Source organism: Aythya ferina (assembly GCF_964211825.1).
Source record: "Aythya ferina genome assembly, chromosome: 8".
In the NCBI taxonomy this organism is placed as follows: Eukaryota; Metazoa; Chordata; class Aves; order Anseriformes; family Anatidae; genus Aythya; species Aythya ferina.
This window is the reverse complement of record NC_140304.1, coordinates 5,268,835-5,294,080: the sequence shown is the minus strand read 5'-3', so window position 1 is coordinate 5,294,080 and position 25,246 is coordinate 5,268,835. Positions and strand designations below refer to the sequence as shown.

General features: G+C 34.1%; 1 long non-coding RNA gene across 1 annotated transcript in view; it reads right to left on the bottom strand.

The window, feature by feature from the left end:
* The window catches only part of LOC311441004, a 208,727-nt gene that overhangs the window by 11,595 nt on the left and 171,886 nt on the right, over positions 1–25,246 (bottom strand). The window contains exons 5-9 of the long non-coding RNA XR_014695712.1: positions 18,639–18,701; positions 17,125–17,180; positions 13,683–13,761; positions 5,867–5,989; positions 3,915–3,997 (exon numbers count right to left, since the gene is read on the bottom strand). This is a non-coding gene — a long non-coding RNA (uncharacterized lncRNA). The remainder of the gene's footprint in view (positions 1–3,914; positions 3,998–5,866; positions 5,990–13,682; positions 13,762–17,124; positions 17,181–18,638; positions 18,702–25,246) is intronic.

Below are 25,246 nucleotides of genomic sequence, written 5' to 3'. Positions count from 1 at the left end.
GGGAACCAATATTAATGCTAAATCTGTGAAGCATGGAGCATCACAAAGGTATTCAGGCGACAAAAGCTAACGGTAATGTTTGTCAGTTATTCAGTTCCAACATTGTGTATGAAATTGTGTTTATGACTAGAACAATTCTCAAGATTTCTACATCCAATGAAGGACATAAACACCTACAAACTCAATGCTTTGATCAAAACAACTTCCACAGTCATAAATTAGGTATGCAAGCTACCTTCATGCTGCACTGGGAAAGCTGATGAGGTGGTGTGGAAACTTCAATAGAAGTAATCTTTTCTGGCTATGTGTTGCAGCAAAGACCTGATACTACTCTATTAGTTCATCAGGCACAAGCAGAAAACCATCTCCCAGCAATCTCCTACTGGTATTTGACCCATGATGGCCTGACCTCAATACTCTTTTCATAACAATTAGAAGTTGATCTCGTTGATATGCCTAAAAAATACTTTAAAGAAGGGAGTAAATGTGAAATACTGCCATTAACCATGCTTTAATTCAGGGAATGAAGTTATTTAGGAATTTTTCTCAAAACTAATTTAAATCCATTGACTAACTGCTCATCTATGATACCTATTTAGTCTGGGATCTTCTTAGGTTTTTAAAGGCAACAGGCACCTATGCCTCACTAAAAGTCAGTGGGATATTAGTTGCCAAGCCATTTATGTTGTTTAATGAGACACTGCTAAGCCTTTGTGCAACATTTGCAATGGCAACTTACTCTTACATGCAATTGATCATAGTAGGACTATGTGTAAGGGCTAATAAGAAAGTACTGGAGCCATTTAATTTGCCCTTGTATCATAGCACTAAAATGTCCAGTATGGATCAATATGGCGAAACTGCTGTGGAATCTGTAATTTTGGAATTTTCCAATTATGGCTCTGCATTTTTCTGTAAATTCACTATTTTATTTTAGAATAAACAAAGAAGCTTAATATCTTCTTTGAAATGTCTTGAAAAATAATTTATTCTACTTTAACAGATCATTAAGAGCCTGTGATATAGTTTAAAAAACAAACAAACAAACAAACAAACAAAACCTTTTCATTAAAAACACATTCAAAATAAGATATTGCTGGAGTTCCTGCCTTGAATCAAAACATCTCCTGACAAATAATTCTTAATCACAGTTCACTACACTGAAGAGTATTTTCCAGAGGTTTATGGTGAGCTAAATTAAAAAAATAAATAAATAAAATCATTTAAGTGAAGATTTAGCATATTCGGTATTCCATTCCACAACAGAAAAGTAAAGTAGAAAATAGGTAATTAGATGTTCAGAGACTAATTCATAAAATAATACAAAAGTTGTCTAGAGATCTTGGAGGGTTGGAGTGGTATTTTTCTTCTGACAGCAAATATTTCTAAATCAAAAAATAGAAAACAACTAAGTAAATACACAGCTTCAAATGCCATAGCAGTTTCATCGGCAAGGTGTGCAAGGGTCTAGAGCACCTCTCCTATGAAGAGTGGCTGAGAGAGCTGGGAGTGTTCAGCCTGGAGGAGATTAGGGTTATAGGGGATCTTATCAAGGTATACTTGAAGGCAGGGTGCAAAGAGGATGGTGCCAGGCTCTTCTCAGTGGTGCCCAGTGCCAGGACAAGAGGCAATGGGCACCAACTGAACCACAAGAGGTTCCATCTGACCATCAGGAAGCACTTATTTACTGTGAAGCTGATGCAACACCGGAACAGGTTGCCCAGAGAGGTTTTTAAGATCTCCCCCCACAGACATCTTCAAAAACTACCTGGACACATGCCTGGGCAACCTGCTGTAGGTGTCCCTTCTTGAGCTGGGATTTTGACCAGAGGACCTCCAGAGGTCCCTTTCAGCATCAACCATTCTGTGGTTCTGTGATTCTCCTAAGCATTCTACCTTTATTATTGCTTTTCAATACACAATATTTTACTCGTCTAAAGCTGTTCATCACATTGCAGTAAACATGATTATTTTCAGCTCTGTCACCTTCTCTCTCACTTATTCCTCATACTGTTCTGTCATAATTTAGTTAAGGCCTGTTCTTATGTGAATTAATTCAGGTCAGACTCCTCACAGCGCTGCCTCTAAATAACTTGCACAGCAGTTGGGTAATCCTTTAATAGAAGAATAAACTGGTGCATATTGATCTCTACTCCTTCCAGTAATTAAAATTAATTAGTTTTTCCATCTAAGACAAATATAATAGTTGGGACTGTACATATAAGGAAAGAATCTGAAATAATAAAATACTTAGAACCACACTGTGTCCTTTTCATCATCCAACTACTATGTATAACAAAATCATTTGTGAAGGTCTTTAATGGTGTTCAGAATTCTGAGCTGAACACTTGCATAAAGTTACTGTCAGAAGATGTGCTTTGTGATGCAGACTTATCCTTGGTAGGTCAGTGAAGGAGCTTCCAGTAAAAAAGCTTCCACCTGATAAACTTATTTCTCTTATAACAATTAATTTTTTTACAATTATTTTTTTTTTGACAATCTGCATTTTCTCTGAAATTTCTAATTTCTGTTAGAAAATTGGGTAGCAATGATGGAGCTAAACCTACAGTCCAGAGAGCAGAACATACTTGCACGTTAGGGTCATGTAGGTATCCTATGAATTAGGGAGTTTTCAAAGAAGTCAGACTGTAGTTGCTGAGTTTGAGTGAAAACTGAATGATTTAGTTAACTGAATTAGTTATTCTGAGGCTCTGATCTCAGTGCATGTTAAATGTTTGCTTGTTACAAAGAAAACTTTATGTGTTGTAAGTATAGTATTTTGCTCGAATTTGCAAATTGTGACAAGCTATTTGCACAGGTGTCTTTCATAACTACAACTTTCTGACTCCTACTCTTAAGTATTCATCAAAAAAGGGTAGAAAAGGTGGTAGAATTCTATTCTTCTGCTTTGGATAAAATGGGTTACTACAGGGCACCAACTGTGAATGTTTGGTGTTTGACTGCTGTGTTCATTATTGTTCAAACATGCTTGAAACACCAGCAAAGTTCCATGACTGTTTCGTATTTCTAGGCATTACCTGTGTGGAGCTCTCTTCTGAGGCTGTTTCAGACCTGAAAATCATTCTGCTAGGCAATGTTGGGTTGGAGTTGCCTCTCCTCAACATCCCTTACCACCTTAATTAAAAAGCTGTAATTGTCCAATGAAAATATTCTGTAGTCCTTTTTCTTCATAGTAACTGGCTATAGGCAGTCTCAGGTATCTCCGTTACTCAAAATGTCCTTGTAACTCAGAAGAAATTCTTGCCAAAAAAAAACACAGATCTGAACTTCGGTAGTCTTTTGCTAAGACATAGTCAATGTAATTTATATTCTTGGCTGACTCACAGAAGAAGCTGATTGTAGAATTCAAAGGCTACAGTTTACTACTGCATCCCTGTTTCAATGATGTGCAGCTCAGACAGTTTATTCAAGTATCTAAGAAAATGGGGAAGAGGTAGCACAAGATGACACACTGCTCATAATATGGATTCCAAGAATGTTTCAGCTCACCTAACTACATTTGGGCAACAGCTAGGCTCCAGTCAACAGCATTTAGAAGGTTACTGACAACCCAAATAATAAAAGCAGGTACCTCTAATTAGCTTGGTAACTGTCTTGGTTCCACTGAATAAACTGATTCATTTTATTGACATGGGAACCTAGACATACTGGTCAGACACAAACTTCTACATTTTAAGCATCAAAATTAAGGAGAGGTGAATCCCCTTAGTGCAGAGTGAGATGAATCCTATCCCCATTGCCCAAACCCAATATTCATATCATATTCCTAACCACACTGCTTTGAGTTGCTTAGGAGCCTGTGGATCCTAATCACAATTTCACACGCACAGACATGCAAAATATGGCACACAACAGTTTCAGTGATATCATCAGCACTCAAATATACTACAAACCTCAGGGTGAAATTCATCTTCCATCACTGCAGTATGTCCAAAATACAGCTGCTCTTACACTCTGTGCTTCCACTCTGAAGAGGCTTCATGCAGTAAGAGCAGAAAAGGTAGTTATAGTTAGGTATAAAGGTAGTTTTAAAGGTAGTTATTCCTTCTGTCCCACTTCCCATGCATTAACTCCCACGTAAGCAGTAGTATAACCCACTGAATGGGGACTACCTTATCAAGTGAAACCAGGAAAATCAGCGTGTGCCCAGTCCTCTCCACACCATTATATCTTATGGCTACATAGACTGTGAACTGTTGTGTAATGCCTTACAAGGCACTGCAAACAGTGGCTCCTCTTCTAATATAAAGCTTCAAGTACTATAATAATGTTTTAATTTGCTTCTCTCTCTTCAAGAAACTGTAAAGATTTTCCTCTAAATCTCAGACATTCTGCTGCATTAAAAAAGTGACTGATAAACAATTTCATTTGACCTTTCTCTGCAAATCACATTTTCCTTTCGGATTAAACATTATTTTCTTGATTGTACTTTTTTTAATTCAAATGCTTCAAAAATACCAAAACACAAGAGGGAGATACTTGTGATATATCATAAAGCCAAATGCTATTTTATTTCATACTACAAAAAGAGAACTTTCTTATCTTAGAAGATATTATCATTTGCTTTTCCCATAAGCAAAGAGACCACTTTAGAACACACCAGTTAGAATATTGAATCTTACTGATTCAGCAAAACCCATTTAGCTGCACTCAATTCAGCAGTAATAAAAATATATGATCCTTCTTTAGTGGGAAACAAATTTGTAATTTTCTTTTAAAAACAAACAAACAAAAAAAACCAACACAGTAGTTTAGTAATTATTCTACAGGTTCACAATAAAGTCTGTCATTTAAAAAATGTCTGCCTTTCCTTCCTGTGTTACATTAATTTTTTTCCCCTTTAGACACATGGTGAGGGATAGACTTGAGCTCTGAATGCATTTCAGATCAGCAATTCACTTAGATCTTTGACTAAGAACCCCACTTTGTATCATTTTAAGAGATTTTACACTTTAGAAATCGAGGCTACAGTTTACAAAGACAGAAATCTTAAACTTTGTTTCCTACAGTCTGTATTTTGTCACAAAAAAAAATAAGTAAGTAGAGAGCCTTGCACCCACTGCTAATTATAGTGGGGTTGAGATGAAAATTTTAAGTAAGACATTTAATCATGGCCATGTAAAATTACTGACGTTGCATTAATTGTGTTAGGTACCTATCTAATAAACCAGAGTTACTATTCACTTAGCTCTACAAAGAGTAAAATCAATTTTAAATTAGTTTATGTAATATAATAACTTACAATAAAACAACTGAACACAAAGAACAATGCAGATACCCATCTGCCTTGCTGTCTTTCCCATGCAATGAAAACAGCTGATGAATTCCAATAAAATTTGAACTCTGATTTCTAAATTAATCACAAGCCTCTTAGTTTTATGCAGTCCATTCAGTACCAAGCTCTCACTGGCTAATATGATCCACACATACAACTATGATTCATGAAGCAAAGAGAAAAATATAATTCACATGAATATGAGGAAGTACATACTGTGACAATGGAAATAAGATAAGCGATATATTAAAACAGAGATCATGAAGAAAAATCGGAATTATTTTCACTCTAGAATAGAATGGTTTCCTCCTAAGTAGTCATCCATGGGACACATGGATGACTACTACACAATTGTTTAGATAAGAATGCAGATAGGTGCATAACAGGGAGTAACTGTATAGGCACGGAGGTGCACAACATGAACACATGGTCTTTCCCATCTCTTTCATTCTCTGATTCCTTAACTTTTATAATAGGATTTTATACATATATATATACACACATTATTATGACCAAATATACATATTATTATGACCAAAGAATGCTAACAAAGAAAGGCTACATCTTTACCACAAGTTGTGCTTGCAGGTCGTCAAGATTCCTCCCTCCCAAATCAGTTCTGTTTTCCTCAGTTTTCTCCAGTTCTGTTCTCTTCTTTCTCCAGAGTATGGTTTTATTTTCAGAGTATCATCTCTAAGGAGCATGTGGTACACAGACCATTTGATGTTCAAGTGCAACAGTAAGTCAGGTCAGGACAGAATGGCAGGAACAGAAAGATATTTTGTTGATCAGTTTCTCTCAGTCTCCCTCTCCCTCTGTCTGTTCACATGCAGAGAGAACACAGGTGACACTTATGGAGGAAGATTTAAGAAAATACCTTGTTTCTATTAACGTTGTGTTCTACCTGTGATGTAGTGTTTTATCTACACAGCATCTGAAATACCAAGTTCAAATACCACTACGGACATATAAAATTATGTGCGTAGTTTATTTTCTTCAGCCACTGTCCCCCCAAAAAGTCTTGTGCTACTTCTGCAACACTATCTGCAATATCAAATTCTTTTCATTTCTTTCAAATAACTTCAATTAAAAAAAACTTCAGTGATTAAACAGAGTCAGATTCTGAAATGGAAGAAAATTAACAGGGAAATGGTCAGATTTACTATGCTTTCTTTTAATTCTTCCAGCTACCTGTTAAGAACAAAAATTATTTTTGTTGAGAACCCATAGTTTTTTAAAATCACTCTCTTAAAATAAGAAAATGACCAGAAAAGGCATTGCTTTTCTGTTCTCTATTACCTTAAAAGTCTTGTTCATTCACTATCACTAGATAAAATTCCATTTTTATTCTGAAATTCTGTTGAAAAGTGCTTTTGTCAAAAAAAAAAAAAATCCATAAGTCTTTCAAATAAATACATTTTAAGGGCTCTTACTACTGAGTTAAACTTTTTTTCTAGGCCAAAGCATTTGATTATTGCATATAAAAATTTAACACTTGATATTAACAATCACCTCTCTAGCAAAAGTTCATTGTATTTTCAAAATATATTTTTTTTTAGCCAAAAATTAGAGACAATAATATATTTCTGACTATATCTGCCTATTAGTAGGACTCTGCAACTTTCAAACCTCCAACAAGGAGGTCAGAGAAAAGATTCTTGAGACTTCATTATGACTATTATCATTGTTAGTGATAAATATGCAGTTTGATTTGCTACAAAAAAAAAAAAAAAAAAAAAAAAAAAAAAAAACTGCCAACTTATTACAGAGCTAACTTATAAGAAGAGGATTAAGTATATGGACTTTCAGCAGCAACTAGGAGCTCTAGTCACTGACAAAAACTGTGCTATGTAACTTGCTGTAAAAACAGAGCAAAAAGACTTTTCCTACTGTAAAATTAGCAGGAAACAGGAAAAACATAGATCTTTTTGCAGAGCACAAAGATCTCCTCTGCTTAGAAACAAGATAGTAAATTTAGTGCATCCACTTAACGTATTTGTAAAAGGACACCCTTTATGCCAGTGACTGTATAGTCCAACACCCAATCTAATCTTTAAAGGTCCCTTCCAACCCAAACTATTTTATGACTCTTACTATGTAATAAATAACAGCAACTTTCACACTTTTGCAGAGGGACCCATCTTCAAAACAGATAGATACACAAAGACAAGCATTCCCTTGATCTAACATCTAAAGCACAAAGATAATTTAGCCCCAACAGGCTGTTCCATGTTTTAGTACTTCTTCACACTGTAAGGTTTATTAGGATTCCAGCAGTAAGTATCTTTTCTTTCCTAATGGAACATAAAATTATACTACTTATGTATTTCTTTCTTGAAATATTTATAGTGCACCATTTGGTTTGTGATTCATTTTCATTAAAGTTCTTTTAAAACTGAATACTTTGATTTTTCTGGATCTGACTCCTGTAGTTCCCAGCTTAGGTCTGCAGGTCAACAAGTGTCTGGTGCCAGCTGGCTTTGTACTAAGACTTTGCATAGGTTGACACCTGCATCTGCATTAAAAAAGCAGGGTGATACCCTAGGCTTCTGACTCAGACTAAGAAGTAGGAACTGCTTTTTCATTTCTGACTATGTGAGAATTTCATGGCATGTGTCCATTTCAAAATAAATAAATAAATAAATAAATTATATAGCTTAAAGTGGATTTTTTGTATGATGATGTCAGCATAAACTTTATTTTGGTGTGATTGAATCACATGACTGGATACTAAGCCATGTTTCCCATTCAATTTGTTTGAAGTTTGTTAAAAGCTATGATAAAAATTAAGTAAACAAGTTTTCTCAGCAATTCAATAAGAAGCTGTTGCTCTCCAGGCTTAACAGCTACTATGGAAAGACTAAAAGTCAAAAACCCAGGAAACATCCAGCTTTTAAATATTTTTCAAGTGAAGTACAAGGATAATTCTTCTGCCATAAATCCCTGTTACACATCACATTTTCTCATTTGCAGGTTGAACTTTGTGTGTCAATGTTATCTTATCCTCCAGCTCTTCATGTCCAACATTAAGCTTTAATAAAAGCACCCACTTTCCTGAAATGCCTTAACTCTATCCACTCTTGTATCATATTCGCCTTTACCTCACCTATATTTGTAACTAATTATTCCCCTAAAACTTACTGTTTTGCATCTTTCTCATCTTCTAGTTTTGTAATATTAACAGTTAAAGTGTATTTCCTTTCCAATTTTCTGAGAGCTAAAGTTTACACTTTAGACAGATTCTACAGTTTAAGCGTTGAGGTGGATAATGTGACCATTTGTCTGAGCCTCGAGATACTAGGTATTAATCTGGAAACATGACTTCTAATCAAATTCTTTAGTTTCATTTAAAAGTAAATGGAATACGTTCTTGCCCTTCTACATAAAAGTTTCAATATTGATTATATTCATCTGGCACCTTGACTAATATCATGCTCTGCTTATAATGCAATATTAACATACAAAAATATTCTTACCCTGATTTGGTAATTGTATAGTTTATTCTCACTTTGGCAAGAAGCACTTCTAGCACTGTACTTGCTTCAGCTTATTTTTATTTATTAGACTTTTATAAAATCTACAAAAGGATACACTGATTTATAGTGCTTTCAAAGAGCAACATAGCCTAGTCTCTCACTGAATTTTGGTATGTTTAATTAGGAACTTATATGATCTCCTCTAAATCAGCCATATGGTTCTTACAGAAGCTTACTGTGCAGCAGTCCATATTGTACCTGATATTGTGGAAAAAAAAAACTGTAGTTATTCTCCAGTGCTGCTGATGTAGTACTTTTCATAGGCACAGCAAGTTGAAAGGATTTAAATGATACTGAACAAGTAGTTAACAGAAGGAATTATTAATGTTTGTGTTTCCCCCTCAAGGGGAAGGAAGTACAAATGACTTGGGTGATTAACCTTTTCAGGAAGTGATCAACTCATTTCCTTGGATTTGATTTAAAGTGGAAGCCCACCTGAGTCACAGAATCACAGAATCACAGAATTTCTAGGTTGGAAGAATCTTCCAGTAGCCTTTAATAAGATAAACTTTTACATGTCATTATCTCAATTACTATTCTGAGGTAGTTCTACACATGCCCTTCCATTCCTTTAACAGACGTAAGAACCTGTTTTCCATGAATAGTCATGTATTGCTTCGTCATAATTGCTGAGGCTCAGGAATAGTTGGGCATTAAGACCACATGAAGTTCAGACCTTGGAATCCCGTATAACTGATGTGTGTGCACATAGAAGCTTTCATTTCAAAGTATATCTAGTACATGCTTTTGGTCTTATATTACCTAAAAGTGTATAGTAAATGCACTCTGCTTTTTTTTTTTTCAGTGCAAAGATATACTTGCACCTTAAGACTGTGAAGACTGTGAATCCTGTAAAAATAAAACTATACTTAAAACAAAAACAATAGATTCAATTACTTTTTACAAAGATTTTTTTTTTTTTTGTAAGATCAGCAATGATATCAAATTCCCAAGAATAAATTGAATAAATAAAAAAGAGCTTCACGAGGGAAAGGCAAATGTTAATTTTAATTGAGAACTGAAAAAATGATTATGAGAGCTGGACTTTGACTTTTTTTCCCTTCTGATGATACTTCAATGACTGATTTGCTAAAACTATGATGCCCAGATAAAAATGGAATTATATACCTAGCTTATGTACAGTTTTTTTCATTGCTGGAGAACAAAAACCTCTGTTTTTTACAGAAGGTTCCTGCCGCCACCCAGGAACGAAGGATTCAGTCTCACAGTGAGGTAGTAGAAAGGAAGTAGCATTGGAAGTTCCATCCTTGTCAGCTGGATGGAAACCTAAGGAGGAGGATATGCTCACTGAGGAGAAACTAGCATATGGAATCAAATCAGCATAGAGTAGTTTTGGCTATGCATTTATACTGCAAGTTGTACAAAGCGTTATAATCCAACAACTCATCTTTGAATGTGTTCTACAGAATCAAAAACTTATTTTCATAGGAATAATATGTTTGCAGCATATACCCATTCAAATATATGGCATACACAAAGCACAAGATTGCAGCTATGCTAATCCAGTAACACAGAAATTCAGCTAGAAGTAGAATAGAATTAGTGGTTCCATAAAATACAGAAAAATGAAGACTAGAATTGGCAGCTATTCTACTCTGTGATTGATATTCTATGTTATAGCATCTTGTTGGCACATAAATAACTGCTCTGACAATGGCAGTGCAGAATTTATCCTGCATTGATAACTTTAGCCATCTCCTTTAGATCATAATATATCAAAATTTGCAAATACAGAGCCACCAGAAAAAATGATCTTGTTGGAATGTCACCTTCCTACTCAGCTGCTCTTATCTCTGCTTTGCATTCCAAATCTCATCTCTTTACTTTAATGTCAAAACAATACATTATTTTATTGCATGAGCCTTGAAGAGCCTATGAGAAAGTGAGCTATGTTCTCTTTTCTCTCACCAAACATTGGCAGACATATAAACTGCATGGCAGGTACTAAGAATAAGAAGAGCTCCACTGAAGTTGGTAATGTCTGATGATTTATACCCACTGAGAATCTGACCTGGATTACCAATTGCAGAATCATTCCTGTCCTTATTTATAGTTCTGCAACCTCACTGCAGAATGAACTTTACAGGTGTAACTTAGGCCCTAACTGAGCTTATGGAATATTTATGGATGGTGATGATGCACAAAAAGAAAAGGATTTTGCTTGGCTTTCACTTCCACCTGAGCTTTCATTTGGACAAACAACGCTTGTTCGCTAACATCAATTCTTGTCATAGAATTTTTAGGAATCTTCCATGAAACAATGGATTTCAATACAGGAAACATAACCTCATGCATCTTTACTATGCAGCCATGACTTTCATTTGTTTTTAGATGCATTTTGAAGCAACTATTTAAAACAGTCTTAAGGAACTCTCATAACTTTAGAAGCCTATAGTTAAACATTCCAACAAGAGGTCCCCTAACTATTATTAAAACCAGTGAAGAGTGAAAAGCTGTTTTCTACAGAAATTATACAGAGCAGCTTTTATTGTCAGTAAAAGCAAACATACCTGCAACATCTTCAGTATATGCAGTGAATAAGTGTACTACCACTATTATGTTCATCCATGTTCAATTTGAATTCATAGTGAAATAAGTGAAGCGTAAGGCTGCTGGCATTATCCGAAATGAAGCATCATAGGCAGAGGACAGAGAGCTTGTTCAGTCTAGCAAGAAAAAGGCCAGAAGAATCCTGGATGTCTGCAGGAAGGCTCAACACGTAAGATAGCTATGTGAGCTAAAAGAAAATGTGAGCATAATAACAAATGGTTCTTAATTGGAAATCAATAAATTTAGCCTGGAAACTGTGAGATGTTTTAACACGCAAGTTCTGTAAGTGCATTCCTATAGGAATAGCAAGGAGAAAAAGCTTTGCTCCCTTTAAAGTATATAACAGTATTACATGATGCTATGTCTATGGAAGGAGGGGACTGCATCAGATACACAGAAAACCCTATTAGCCTCATGCTTCTAATTAATGAAAATTTGTGAAAGATTCTCAGTTTTTAAAGGGAAATAATTAAGTGGAGAATAGATGGCACCTTCACAAAGGTATCAAGTCCAAGAGGCAGAATTATTTATTTATTTATGCATTAGGCAGACCACAGCTAGTCTAAAAAAGTAATTTTGAAAGAAGCATGGCATCACAAAATCCTTGTGATGAAACTCTAAGCCACCTAATCTAACTTCTCCAACATGGAAAAATTAATATCCAATATAAATACATTGGATATATACATTAGGAATATATTAGATATAAATATAATAATATTATAATGAATATTAACAAAACCGTATAATTGGAAAATCAAGAAAGTTCAAAACAAACCAGAACTGTTTTTGTGTATTGAGATGAAAGATTTTGATTGATTCTGGTTTTATTTCATTTTGTAAGCTGTATTAGTATTTTTCCATTTTCGATAAATGCAGGAAAAAAAGTTTTTTCCAAAATATAAAATTCTGTTCTTGACCAGCTCTAGCAATTGTCAATAATTATCTCCATATTTATCTGGGCAAACTGCTTTTATAGTGTGCTGCCCAAATGTTTATTTTTGATTCCTATCTGATCAGCTGAAATGTCCATATGGTTTGCTTCAGATAGATCATTGAAAATGTTTTCTGAAACAATATGGGCCAGTCAATTTTTTAGAAAGCTTTATGAATCAGAAACACTGGCATTTCTTATATTAATACGTGCCTGACTTAGCACAATCTGCCATTGGTTGAAAAACAGAAAAGTGATGAAATCCCCTTGGTGTTCTTTGGAACAGTGGCAGATGGCTCCCATCTCCCTGAAGTTTTATTTTGTTTTTCTCCACTTCTCTCAAAAGAGAAACTTGATAACACTGCGACAAAAAGTATACTGTACAGAATAACAAGTTAAAGCACTTTATAAGAAACTGACATATTGTTTTAAAGGAGAATAGTACTTGGGAACTGAGGTGTTTACAGGATTATATAATGCCCGGGATAACACCAGAATATATCACATCCAAGATATTTGTATGCAAAATCACTTTCAAACTTTTAGGAATTTTTCTATGACTATGGATTGGTACCTCATACTTTCATCAACACAGATGAAAACCAGAGTTAGAAAGAACATTCACTGGACTAACTGAAATAACCGAATGCACGGGAAAGCCAGTGTCCCTATTTCAGTATCAATCATACTCTGCAGTTACTGCAGACTGGTAAACAAAAGTAATAAAACCACTTAGGGTTGGACAGAAAACTGTCTAGTGCAGATGTGATATTTAAAGAATAAAACCGAAAAACATCTGAGAATGCATAACTTGCATATTTTACAAATGCTTATGTTACATTTCTTTGGACTGGAAAAGAAACTCAAGGCATGCTTCCTGCCATATTTTCAATCCCTCTTCCAAATACAGTGGCACCAAGGTTTTTCCAGGGAGGGTCAATAGAAATATTTACCTTTGAAGAAAAACCTTTTCCTTTATTTCCTTAACTAGTTAGGAACTGATGCATTTTCATAAATTTTAGCAATAAAAACAAGATTCAAAAAGCTCATGGAATCCCTCTCTAAGAAAAACAAACAACATTAAATCTAGCAAAATTAGAAATGTGCTAAAATAAGGTTTCCTAATGAGAAATACTGGGAAACATACAAAATTACCAGCTCTGTGAGTTAAACGCTGGATGAATTCCACTGTATAGTGAAATGTTGAAACAACCCAATCAGGCTAGTTTTTGTTGATCTAGTATGACTTATTTGTGGAAATTTTCATTTAAACTTATGAGAAGCAGATGTCTAGTATTTTTAGTTTGTCACAAGTGGTAGGATGGTCAAATCAGGGACCATGTACCTGAACTTAGAGCTGGTGTGCCATCTCCCTCCACACTGCTGCTCTTGAGAGAGGAGAGTTTCTGTCCTTACACACCTGTCTGTGGGGATAAGGAAACAGAATAAGCAAGTAGGAAGGGACTGGACATAGCCATACAGAGTAAGTGTACAGCAACTCAGCAGTAGAGAACACGGTGGGAAAGGGACAGGACAGTTCCTAAGAGTTTACTAAGGATGAGAGAAGCATGAAAGTCATTACACTGGTGCTTGTATCTCTAGATACAAGTTTTATTCAAATGAAGTAAATGATTCCAGAAACAGTCTCTGTGGATGTGGAATGACAACCAAAATATGGTGACAGCAAAAATGAGCTAGTATCAATCTGCACAATATCAGAAATGTAGCTATATTAGCAACAGTTAAACTATCATTACATTTGTACCTAGGTTTAAGCATTTCTTTCTTGAATTGTGATTCATTGCAGCTTGACACGCATGTAACTGACATTGAAGCTTCTATGCAGAACTCAGGGCCAGTCACAAATAAAGGTACCCTAATAGTTTGGTACTTCTAGATCATAAAGTTCATCTGTTTAGCTGGTAATAACTTTCCTCAAGCACAGATGTTTGTACTGCGATTGATAATCTGGGGCCTATGGATAATGTGAATCATTATTCTACAATGAAGCCTCTAAAGAGAAAATGAATTATCTTACACAGGACATCACTGTATTATTCATGAATAAGCCAGAGAGGAGAAAGAGAGAGTAGAATAGGGTTCTGTCAGCAACCTGAATGTCAGTTCTCCAGAGAGACCTGTAACAAAGCTTTAGTCAATTCACACAAGTTCAAAGAGGAAACCTCTCTGCATGGGATAATATTTATTAAGGGAATAAGCACTCCTTTGTCACAATGTAACTCAAAACTTCAGAAGTATACATATCCCATTAGGAGAGCTTTGTTCTGCTTTAATTTTTCTGAGCATACATAGCACAAATATAGCTCTTCATTTCCAAATGGATGAATGACACTGAGGCTATTGAAGAAAGCTATATATATAAAAACAAGAAGAGCATGCTGTTGAATTATTTTATGATTTAATCTGTATGATTAGCCATGATTCACTGAGATATCTAAGGGGCAAGGTATTCACAAACTACTAAGCTCAGTACTCCAATACAGACTGAAAACAAGCATAAAGCCCTACAGAACACTGCAGGTCACAGTATCAACACCTGAACCAAAGCTGCCTTGATAACAGAGAACAGATGCTGCTACTTATGCTAATAAATGTTATAGGAGACTAAGAGATTTCAGAAAAAAATAAATAAATAAAAAATAAAGCTTTATGAATAGACAGAGGAATCGACTAATAAGAATAAATTAAACACAGAGATGCAAGGAAATACATGTTCTTAGGAATGCTATTTATTACTTGTGAAACAATAACTAAGAAGGCAAAAGGAAACATGGATTCCTTTTGGAAGGAGAACACAGAAACAAATGGGGTACACATAAAATGGGACAAAGCCAATGTTGAATATAAAATAACACTTCAGTAAAAAGACCTATAGAAATAGAAATATCTAAAAATGGAGAAGACAATAGAAATAACAAGCAGAAATGTATTTTAGAATATCTACTATGTAACTATGTACTATTTTCTAGGATGAGTTCTGAGGATGATGCATAGATAAACATGAATAAAGCCAACAACACTCCTTGTCAAACTCAGACTTTCTGTTAAATTAAAGTATAGCATATTATATATATATTATATGTATAAAGTATAGCATATATATATAGTATATAGTGTAGCAATTCATAACCCTAAAAACAATCTGTATTGGCTAAGCGTGGAAAAGTTCTGGACAAGTCCTTCAATAGATGACCAGGGACTGAAGAGAAACTGGCTTCATAAAAGACTGAACAGCGGAGACTTCTGGAAAAGAAGCCTGAATAATTTGAAAGATAATTTCAATATAATTATATGAAAACAGATCAAGAAATGGCATGGATTGTTACAACAAAAATGGTTAAAATGAGTAGGTGAAGGGGTAGGCGTGAAGTCAGTTTCTCTTGCTGTGTTGCCATTTATGCACACATTAACCACTATCTTTTTACATAATTCATTAATTATACACTCATCTTCATAGAAAATTGATGTTATGTCTCTGAAATATAATCAAAATAATGTCTTAAAACCATCTATCTGAATGTGTATGACGTTATGAGGAAGTAGCGCAATTCTGTCCATTGAGATAATTTGCTTTCTGCAAAGAAAGTGTCAAAGAAAAGCATTCAGCTGAAGAGTTGATACTGCAATAAAGAATCACAGAATCATCTAGGTTGGAAGAGACCTCAAGATCATCGAGTATATGTATATTGAGTATATACATCGAGTATACTATATGTATAGTATACATATATATATATATATACACATATATGTATACTATAGAAATATATTATATCCTACATCAATTTAAGAAGTGTTCCAAGTCACATAAATAGGAATAATATTGCATCTATACAATCCAAGTCTAATTCTGACAATTAAATGTTTGGACCATTCTTGTATCAGAGAAAGAACAATCTTCAGTCTCTTTGTCCAAAATACTCCCTTAATATGCAAAGTTAAAAGCTCTATTTTATCCCTTTCTAGGTATTGAAAGTAGCTGAAACATGAGCATCTTCTGGAGACAATAAGAAGGTAAGGAAATAAAGACTCCAATTTTTTTAAAGATTAATGTGTTCAAATGAAATATGCCCATTTAAAATAAATTGTTTGGAGAGGGATTCATGAACCATCCAAAAGTTAGACATTTTTTATATGCTAGTCATCTTGGCTACCTCTGTAATCAGTTAAGATACACACTTCAAGAAAGTGATTCACATATCATGTTTGCCTTGCCGTTGTACGAACAATGTCCCCTTTCCCAGGAGCACTGTGCTAGGTAACTGGCTCAGACTAGATACCCAATCTTAGCAAACAAAGTTAACTCCAGCCCTATTGCACAGAATATTCTGTTCATATTCGTAAATTACTTTCCTCATAGAAGAGGTTAACTAATGCAATCTAGACACATCTATTTTCAATCACAATCCTTTCATTTGTTTATTGGTAAATTTTACCTCAAAAAATGCCTCAAGACATGTGCAACATATTCCACGAACTCCTGCAACTGCAAAGGCACAGTTCAAAACTGATTCACTGGTATTCAGAAAGTCAGAGCTTGCTGCTTGTTGTGAATGCCTGTTGGACAACACTCAAAGCACCCTAGATTTACTTTATATCAAGAAGTTACCTTTGTTTAGTAGGAACAATACCCCAAATGGCTAGAGAAAACAGTAATTCCCCCTCTAAGAAGCCTTCTGTGCAATAACTTGAGCCATACCAAAACACAATCTACATGTATGGTTCAACAGCAACAAAAACAGCAACAAAAAAAAAACAATACTTACTGATTCTGAAACATCTGTTTATTCAGAGATTTTCCTTTTCATTCATTTCTGGTTTTCTTCACCAAAATTTAGAAAATACAGAAAAGCATTGAAGGTAAAATGAAAACAAAAAGAAAACTGCTTCTAATTTTCAAATGTTATTTTATGTAAACTCAAGATTTAAATATTTATTTCTCTATACTGTTTGGAAGAATTAACAATCATTCTCTTATAGATCCTATGGAATGGAAATAAATTGAATTTTAAATCCTTTTTTTTTTCCCCTGAACTTGAACTGCTGAAATAAAATCTGATTAAAAAAAAAAAAAAAAGTAAGAATTTAAAAGAAAGTAAAAACGCCAACACAATTTTCAGGTGTTATGAGCACAAGTGGAAAACATTTCAATACTCAAAATATTTTGACAAGAATCACTGTGTTTTAATTTTCAGATATTAAAAGACCATCTACAGTAGGTTGCAATTCTTATGAATGCTACCATATTGCTTTCAGAAACTTTGGTTTCTATATAAATCAAAATTTTTTAAAAGTTGGGCTTTATCACTACTCTATTAAGTAGTAACACAAACAAGGTATTTTAATAACCTGTACTACCTGTATTACTGTTTCTATTTAAAATCTGCTTTGTATTTAATAGTACACTATACAGACTGTTTTTGGATTGCCATAATTACACATCTGAATATGTATGTAATGGAAATGGAGCTATTAAAAGATAAGTAGTTTTCCAACAATTTATACATAGCAACTTTATATCAGCAGATGTGCTCAGGTTTTTATTATTATTATTATTTTTTTTTTTAAATAAAGTGATGCAGAAAATTTAAAGGAAGAATTAATGTATAATTTGCAGAGTTTTTATACTTAATTACATTGGCATTGTTTCATTATGGCTGTTTTAAATGATTTACTGGATTTGGTAATTTTAATGTCCACAGCTTAACTCAGGTTTTCAGAACTGCCCTCTACTTCTAGTACATGAGAAACACACAGAAATGGGGTTACTGGGGAGTGGGGTGTGTGATTTTTCATGATTTCCTTGACAGCTGTAGCCTATAGAAAAGACATGGATAGGGGCAGTATGAACTGCTTTTTTGCTATATTCACATGGGCATAAAATAAAACAGAATGAATACTCTCATTTATTTCATTTCAAAACTCTGTTTAACTTCATACCAAGGACATTGTATCCTATTCATAAAGTTACTATATATTTTCCCACTTATGATCTTGTCCATTAGGTACAAATGTTTAAATTATAAAACTTGAGCCCTATCACAACAATTTGTAGTAGTGCTTTTATAGCTATTATAGGAGCTTTGGAATTAATCCTCAGCTCAAGGCTGGAGAGCAGCAATTATTCAGTTGGGTTTATTTGGAATAAACAACATTTCTCTTACAATTGGCTTAGCGAAACAATTATGAGACTACAGAATACATTAGAAAAAAAGAAACTTGCCTTAATAAGAATTATGTTAAAAAGTGCCTTACAAAGGAACTGGTATATTTATCTTACCAAAAGCTTGACAAGAGACTTGACTAGTGTGCCAAGTACCTTCATGAAAACGAAAAACAGGATCTTGAAGGAAGCACAGAAAAGTTTCACAAGTCAGTGGCCAGATATTTGAAACAAGTTTAAATTTGAAGTATTAATTAATAGACTAAATCATCCAATGCATTCAGCTAACATGTCCTAGCGGAAACCATCCATCTTCTCCTGAGATGATCTAAAACTAGGAGCTTGCCTATGAACACAAATGTTACGTCCTTCTTTCACCTTCCCAGTACTAGGATCAGTAAAGTTCTAAAAATATAAATGATTTTATGATTTTTTTAAAATACAGCTTTTTATGTCTGAAGTTGCACAAATAACACAACAATCAATAAATTCAGTGGAAAAAGCACCAGTGTAAACATATGCATCTGCATAGCCTCATTAAGTTCATTTACTACACTGAGATCATCACCAGTTACTTCTTATAATACACTTCTTATGTATTATTGCATGCGGGCCAAATTATTTACTTGGTCTTTATAACTTTAATGCAGAGCACAAATGTTATTTCATTTATATTTTCACTAGCACTAGCTTTTTTGTTCCCTATATTGAATAACTGTTCTAAAAGCAAGTGAATGTGTCATGTGTTCAAGAGAAATAACTCCAATTATCTTAAAACTAGTTTTCCTCATGCTCATGAGATGCTGGGGCATTACATAGAGAAAAAGACTGTGAATCCAAGATAAGAGAATTAATTCTGATTTGGAAAGTCACCTTATGTAAATGTTAATTACTACTTGATTATGTTGATTTGGGGGATTTCATAATGAAAACAGTATTATTCCTTGCTTAAAATGTCACGCTTTCAAAGCACTTCAGCAAGACAATGTAATCAAGAAAGCAGATTTAGTTTACTGAGTCAGTAGATAGCATTTATCATTGATATTGATTACTGATTTATCATTTATCATTGTTATTGATACTGATTTCAAAACTTGCTATGGGGAAAAAGTGAATCAGATTAAAGACAGTATTTTTAATGGCATTGCAAGCAATCTGCTAAAACATCAAGACATCCTCACTCAAAAGTCTGACATTCAGTACTGAGGTTACTAGAACACAAGTAACAATTTCAATTGCAACAATATCTTAATGCAAGAGGAGTCAAATACTTCTCTGAGTTCAGTGATACCAACACTTACGAAATTATATCACACAATATAGTTTATAAAGCATCTGAGAGTCTTCTAAAAAATGGTATTTCATTTTTTTAAAAGTACTTTTTAAAACTTTTTTAAAACGTTTTTAAAAGTACTTCTTTTTAAAGTACTTTCTTAAGTACTGAAGAAAATAATTAAATAATTCCTTAGAAGCATGTATCTCATTGATTTCAAACTGTGTTTTTTCTTCTAACTCACTTATGTGCTCCTATAAATCTCACTTCCTGGCATAAATTCTTTGAAAATACTTCATATATTCATATAATACTTCATAATTATTCTACCTAAAGGTCCCCAAATATTTTTTAATTTCACCTTTATAACAACTACCAGTTCTTTTTGTTTTGCAAAACAGGACTTAGATTACATATTACTCTCTGAAATCTAAACACACTAAACATCTAAACAATGAAAAATCCTAGGCCCACATCTCAAAGGTTTTATTTAAATCACCAAAGAAACCTGGAATAAAGTGTCACACATAGCAAAACTAAAGTCAGACATTTGATAAAACCTTAATTATAAAATATTTTTCCAAATGAGCATGTTTGATTCAATGCTCAGCCATGCAGAAATTAAGAATCTGATTGTTAAATTTTTGACAGGTTTTATAACAAGCTCCCTAAACTCAATTTCCACCAGCACGTTTAACCTTAACAGAAAGTTAATTCCCTTAAGAGCTCATCTGTACAGCTCCAAGTAACTACCATAAATAGACATTTACTCTAACTGAAACATCTAAATGTTTCAATACAAACCCACTTCACTAGACCATTACATTGTAGAAAATGACACGTGCAAGAAGTGAGCTGAATGCTGGTGATCTTGCAAGAAAAGAGTTCCAGCACCCTCTTAAATAAGCCAACCCCCTCAACAAAATTAGTTAGGCAGGGAATATACCAATAAACACAATTACTTAATTAAAATATCCCTAAATTTGGGTCTACATTTTAGCCAATATGTAGCTTAATGGCATTGTAATTAATCACGTCTTAATGTAAACACTTTGAAGTTGTTGCTACTCTGTAATGTTCATTACAAATAGTCCCTGTGGGTAATCATCACATTATTTCATTAGAACTCCTGCCTGTTGTTAATTGCTTTTAGGAAAGTGTGAATAAATTAATTGTGCCTTAAAAGACAGTGGTGTAAATGTATATGCGTCTGTGTTTGACTGTGGGGACTGCTCTTTTCCTGTTGCTCTACACGGTTGGCAGAACTAGCCTGTTTTAATCAGTAACAGTTGATGTTGCAAAAGTTTAAAAAGGAAAACACAGTTGGCAAACCACAGTGTTTACCATGCCAGCCAGGACACAGTATGGTTCAGGGTCACGGGCAATTAATTTTTAAGTTTTTATGAAATCACCTTTGTGAAAGAAATAATGTTCTTTAGCAGGGATGACTGATGTACTGAGCAAGTTAAAATATCCAGGATGTTTTCCCTGTGATGGAATATGTGACACCTTGCAGTTAAAATCAAGGGTTTTCCATGATTCAGAAAGGTATGTTATTTCATATAAATTTAATAACATTCAGATTAAATACTTTAACAAAGAACATTTTATTTAGATGTTCCCATTCAAAATGTTAGTAAATATGTTCTGTGTAGTAGAAACAACCTACATTAGAATTTGCACACAAATGTTTAAGCAAAAAAAATAAATTACCTTTTTTTATGACAGTAAATTCGTGTTTGAAAAAAACTGTATGTTAAAAGAGAAAGAGCTTCTTTATTATGTGGAAATGAAATAAGCACAAAATATTTTCCTTACAAGTAAACCTATGGCATGATACAACATCCTACTTAACTGGGCTGCATCACAGATACCTAAATACAGTCTCTTGGAAAATATTGCTGCAATCCAAAAATCAAAAGAAATTAGATAAGAGGAATCTAGGAATATATTTAAGAACCATTCAAAAATACAGAATCATTATTCTCTCCCTTATTAACACAATGAATTTTAAGCTTCTAACTTCTGTATTCATTGTAACCCTCCAATTTTGGGGGGAACCAACATTTCAAATTCAAACAGATGTCTAAAAATTGGCAATATGATTGTCATTAATCTTGTTCATCATTAGTCAGTTGATTTAAAAAAAAATGAGTAATTGAGGAGTGAAATCTAGGAATGGTATATTTACAGATACTAAAAATACCAAGACTATTGATTTGGAAAAAGATTAATCACAAAGGAGATGCTAAGAAATATAAACAATGAAGGTAGATTAAACTTCTGTTCTCTTTGTCTCAGAAGATAAGAACAAGGCAGTCAAAACTGAAAAAACCACTAATTGCAGTCTTATGAAAGGTACAACACAGAAACAGACTTCAAGAAGAACTGCCAATAAACACAAGACTTGGAAGATTTAAAAGGGATTACACTTTGTATTAATTACAGGAATGTTCCGTTATAGTGTGAATTAAGAAAGGAAGATTTAGAATGGATGTAAAAACTGGGTCTAAATGCCGGTTACTTTGTGGCTAAAGACAATTGCTAATTATTGGGCATCAGAGGAAAAATGCAGATTGTCCTAATTATTGTGTTGAATGCTCTGTTATAGCATCTGTAGCTGGCATCTCCTAGGAACTGGATACTGTGCTTGATAGTCTTCAGCATGGCAATTCTTTCTATTCTAGCTGAATTGGAAAGGAAGAAAAAAAAAAAAAAAAAAAAAAAAAAAAAGGAAAAGGAGAATGAGGGGGAAAGGAAAGCCTATGCATGTAGTATGAGTAAAATTCTGCATCTTGGGTATGAAAATTATCCAGGGGCTGCATTAGATTACATTATTCATGTATTAGTTACTGCTTATATTGATCTTAAAACATATTATTCATTTAATAAGTGGTCCTACTGATTTCACTTAACAACAACAAATGGAGAACACATGCTTGCAGCATCAAGTAATGGGCTGAAAACAAACATGATGTTTAAATTCATCCTTAACTGCTCCTGAACTACAATACAAATATTGTGCTATGGAAACTGAAAATACTTTGGATCTTACTGTGTCTAAATGATCATTAAGTCTGTGTTAAAAAGAATTAACTAATGAAGTGTAAATTAATTACTTTTGTAAAGCACTTTGTAGCACTGAGTATTAAGTATTCATTTTCTATTATCAAATCAATAGGAATTAGCTTATGATAATAACAGTAAAAACACTCTAAAACTTCATAGACTTTCTTGTATTAAATCACACACTTTGTAGATCATACAAAGAGAACCTTATCAAGCCATACTATTTCTAGGTTGATTTAATTGCTGCCTCAAAAGCTTATAAAATTACTTAGAGCTTATAAAATTATACTTAGAGTCCTACGTATACCAGAAACAGTTGGAAATATGCAGCAATGATGCATGTCCCATGTAAATCACTGTTGAAACATGAATACACAAAATTTGTTTTTTCTTGCAGTGTCACCTCTCTGTCACTGCTATACTGCTGAAACTCTTCTTTCACCTCTCAGCAGGAACTGCGGTTGAAACTAAGAAAACATGGAGAAAAGGGATTAAGTGGATGTGTGGTACTGGTGCTGAAATACATTGTATGACCCCAGTGTATCTATTATAACAGGGCTAAACCAAAAGGACGTGCAAGCCAGTAAGAAATGCAAGAAACTCCAATCTAACCTGCCTGAAACACTTTTCCTCAAGTATTAGGCTACCTGTGTTGACACCACAGTTAGGAAAATGACAGGAACTTTATTTAACAGAATGGAGGTAAATAAAGCTATAGCATTCATTGAGCTGCTATGCAGTCTTACAGCTCCTATGAAGAGCAGAGACAAAACTTGCCAAGACTGCAGAAATTCTGCACAATCACCTGTCCCCAAAGCCAAGAGGTGCATGCAAGGGACTTTTACAGACGGAATGAGGAAGTGAATTGATTTCTGAATACGAGCTGTATTAAAAATCATACTGGAATTTATTTGACAACGGTTAAAATGATGCAGGTGACTTGTTTTATATCTGCTACACAGATTGAAGCAACACAACCTGACCAGGAAATGCACTTGTCTGGCATGCTCACTGAATGAACAATTTTACTGCATGCTTCACAACTATAAGGAAATTAGATAATCTGTAGAAGAAACAAGCTGGGATCAGCCAGAAAGGACATCAAGAACAATATTCATAGTACATTCTCATTACAAGAAACAGTCTGAATATGCCAATAGTTTTTGTATAAAAAAAAAAAAAAAAAAAAAAAAAAGCAAGATATTTGGGCATACATATTGACTTTTCAAGTCAGTGAGAAAATAAAACCTTTGGAAAAATACCAGAGTACATTTTAGATTCATCAGCATGTTTGGGCTAATATGAAGCCCAGTGAAATTGCCAAGATGATTCTATAACTGTCTCATTTGGAAGGCAATTTTATTGTTTGGATTCCCGGAAGGTCCAAAATGAAATAAGTCTCACATGGAGCTTGCTATTTCCATAGTTTGGAAGCTGGTTTATTACAGACAGCTCCAGAAAATGAGATTGCAAGAATAATTCAATGTGTATGGTCAGAAAATCTTTCTTCCCTTACAGGATTTCATGGTGGATACAGTATTGTAAACCTCTGCACTGTGAAGCAGCAGTGACATCTTAACCTGGTAGAGAGGGATTCAGTTGCACTGGCAAATCACTGTGTGTCTGGAGGCCTACCACACCTATTAACTTCATCCCAAAACAGAAAATAGCTGAAATTTTTGAAGCAGTCATGTAAGGGTCCCAGGATATAATCAGTCGTATGAAACAAATAATTTTGTTTTAATTTTTTTTTTTTAGATTATGCAATGGTTGGATTTTGTGGTGTCAATCTAGCATCTTTTATGGTTACAATTGCAACCAAAGGCAAAATTTGCAAATTTTCAGTCCACTGGAATTGCATCCAAAGTTAACTCAAATGAGTGCTGAACTCCCTGGAGTGTAAATAGTGAAAAGAACAATAGATTCTCTGTATCTAGGGTGATTCAGAGATTTCAAGAGATTTCATTAAAGAGAGAAGCATCAAAATCTCCTTCTCTCTCCTTTTTTTTATTTTTTATTTTTATTTTTATTTTTTCTTCCCAAACTTAGAATAACAGCTTAGGCTGCTTTATTACCTTGTAGAAGCATTTCCTTAACATCAATCTTGCTGAAACCTATCTGGAATGTAAAATACAACAGAACAGAATCTTTACTAAAATAGATACTACTTATCTTAATCACAGAATCACAGAATTTTCTAGGTTGGAAGAGACCTCAAGGTCATCGAGTCCAACCTCCAACCTAACGCTAACAGCCCTCCAATAAACCATATCCCTAAGCTCTACATCTAAACGTCTTTTGAAGACTTCCAAGGATGGTGACTCCACCACTTCCCTGGGCAGCCTGTTCCAGTGCCTCACAACCCTTTCAGTGAAGAAGTTCT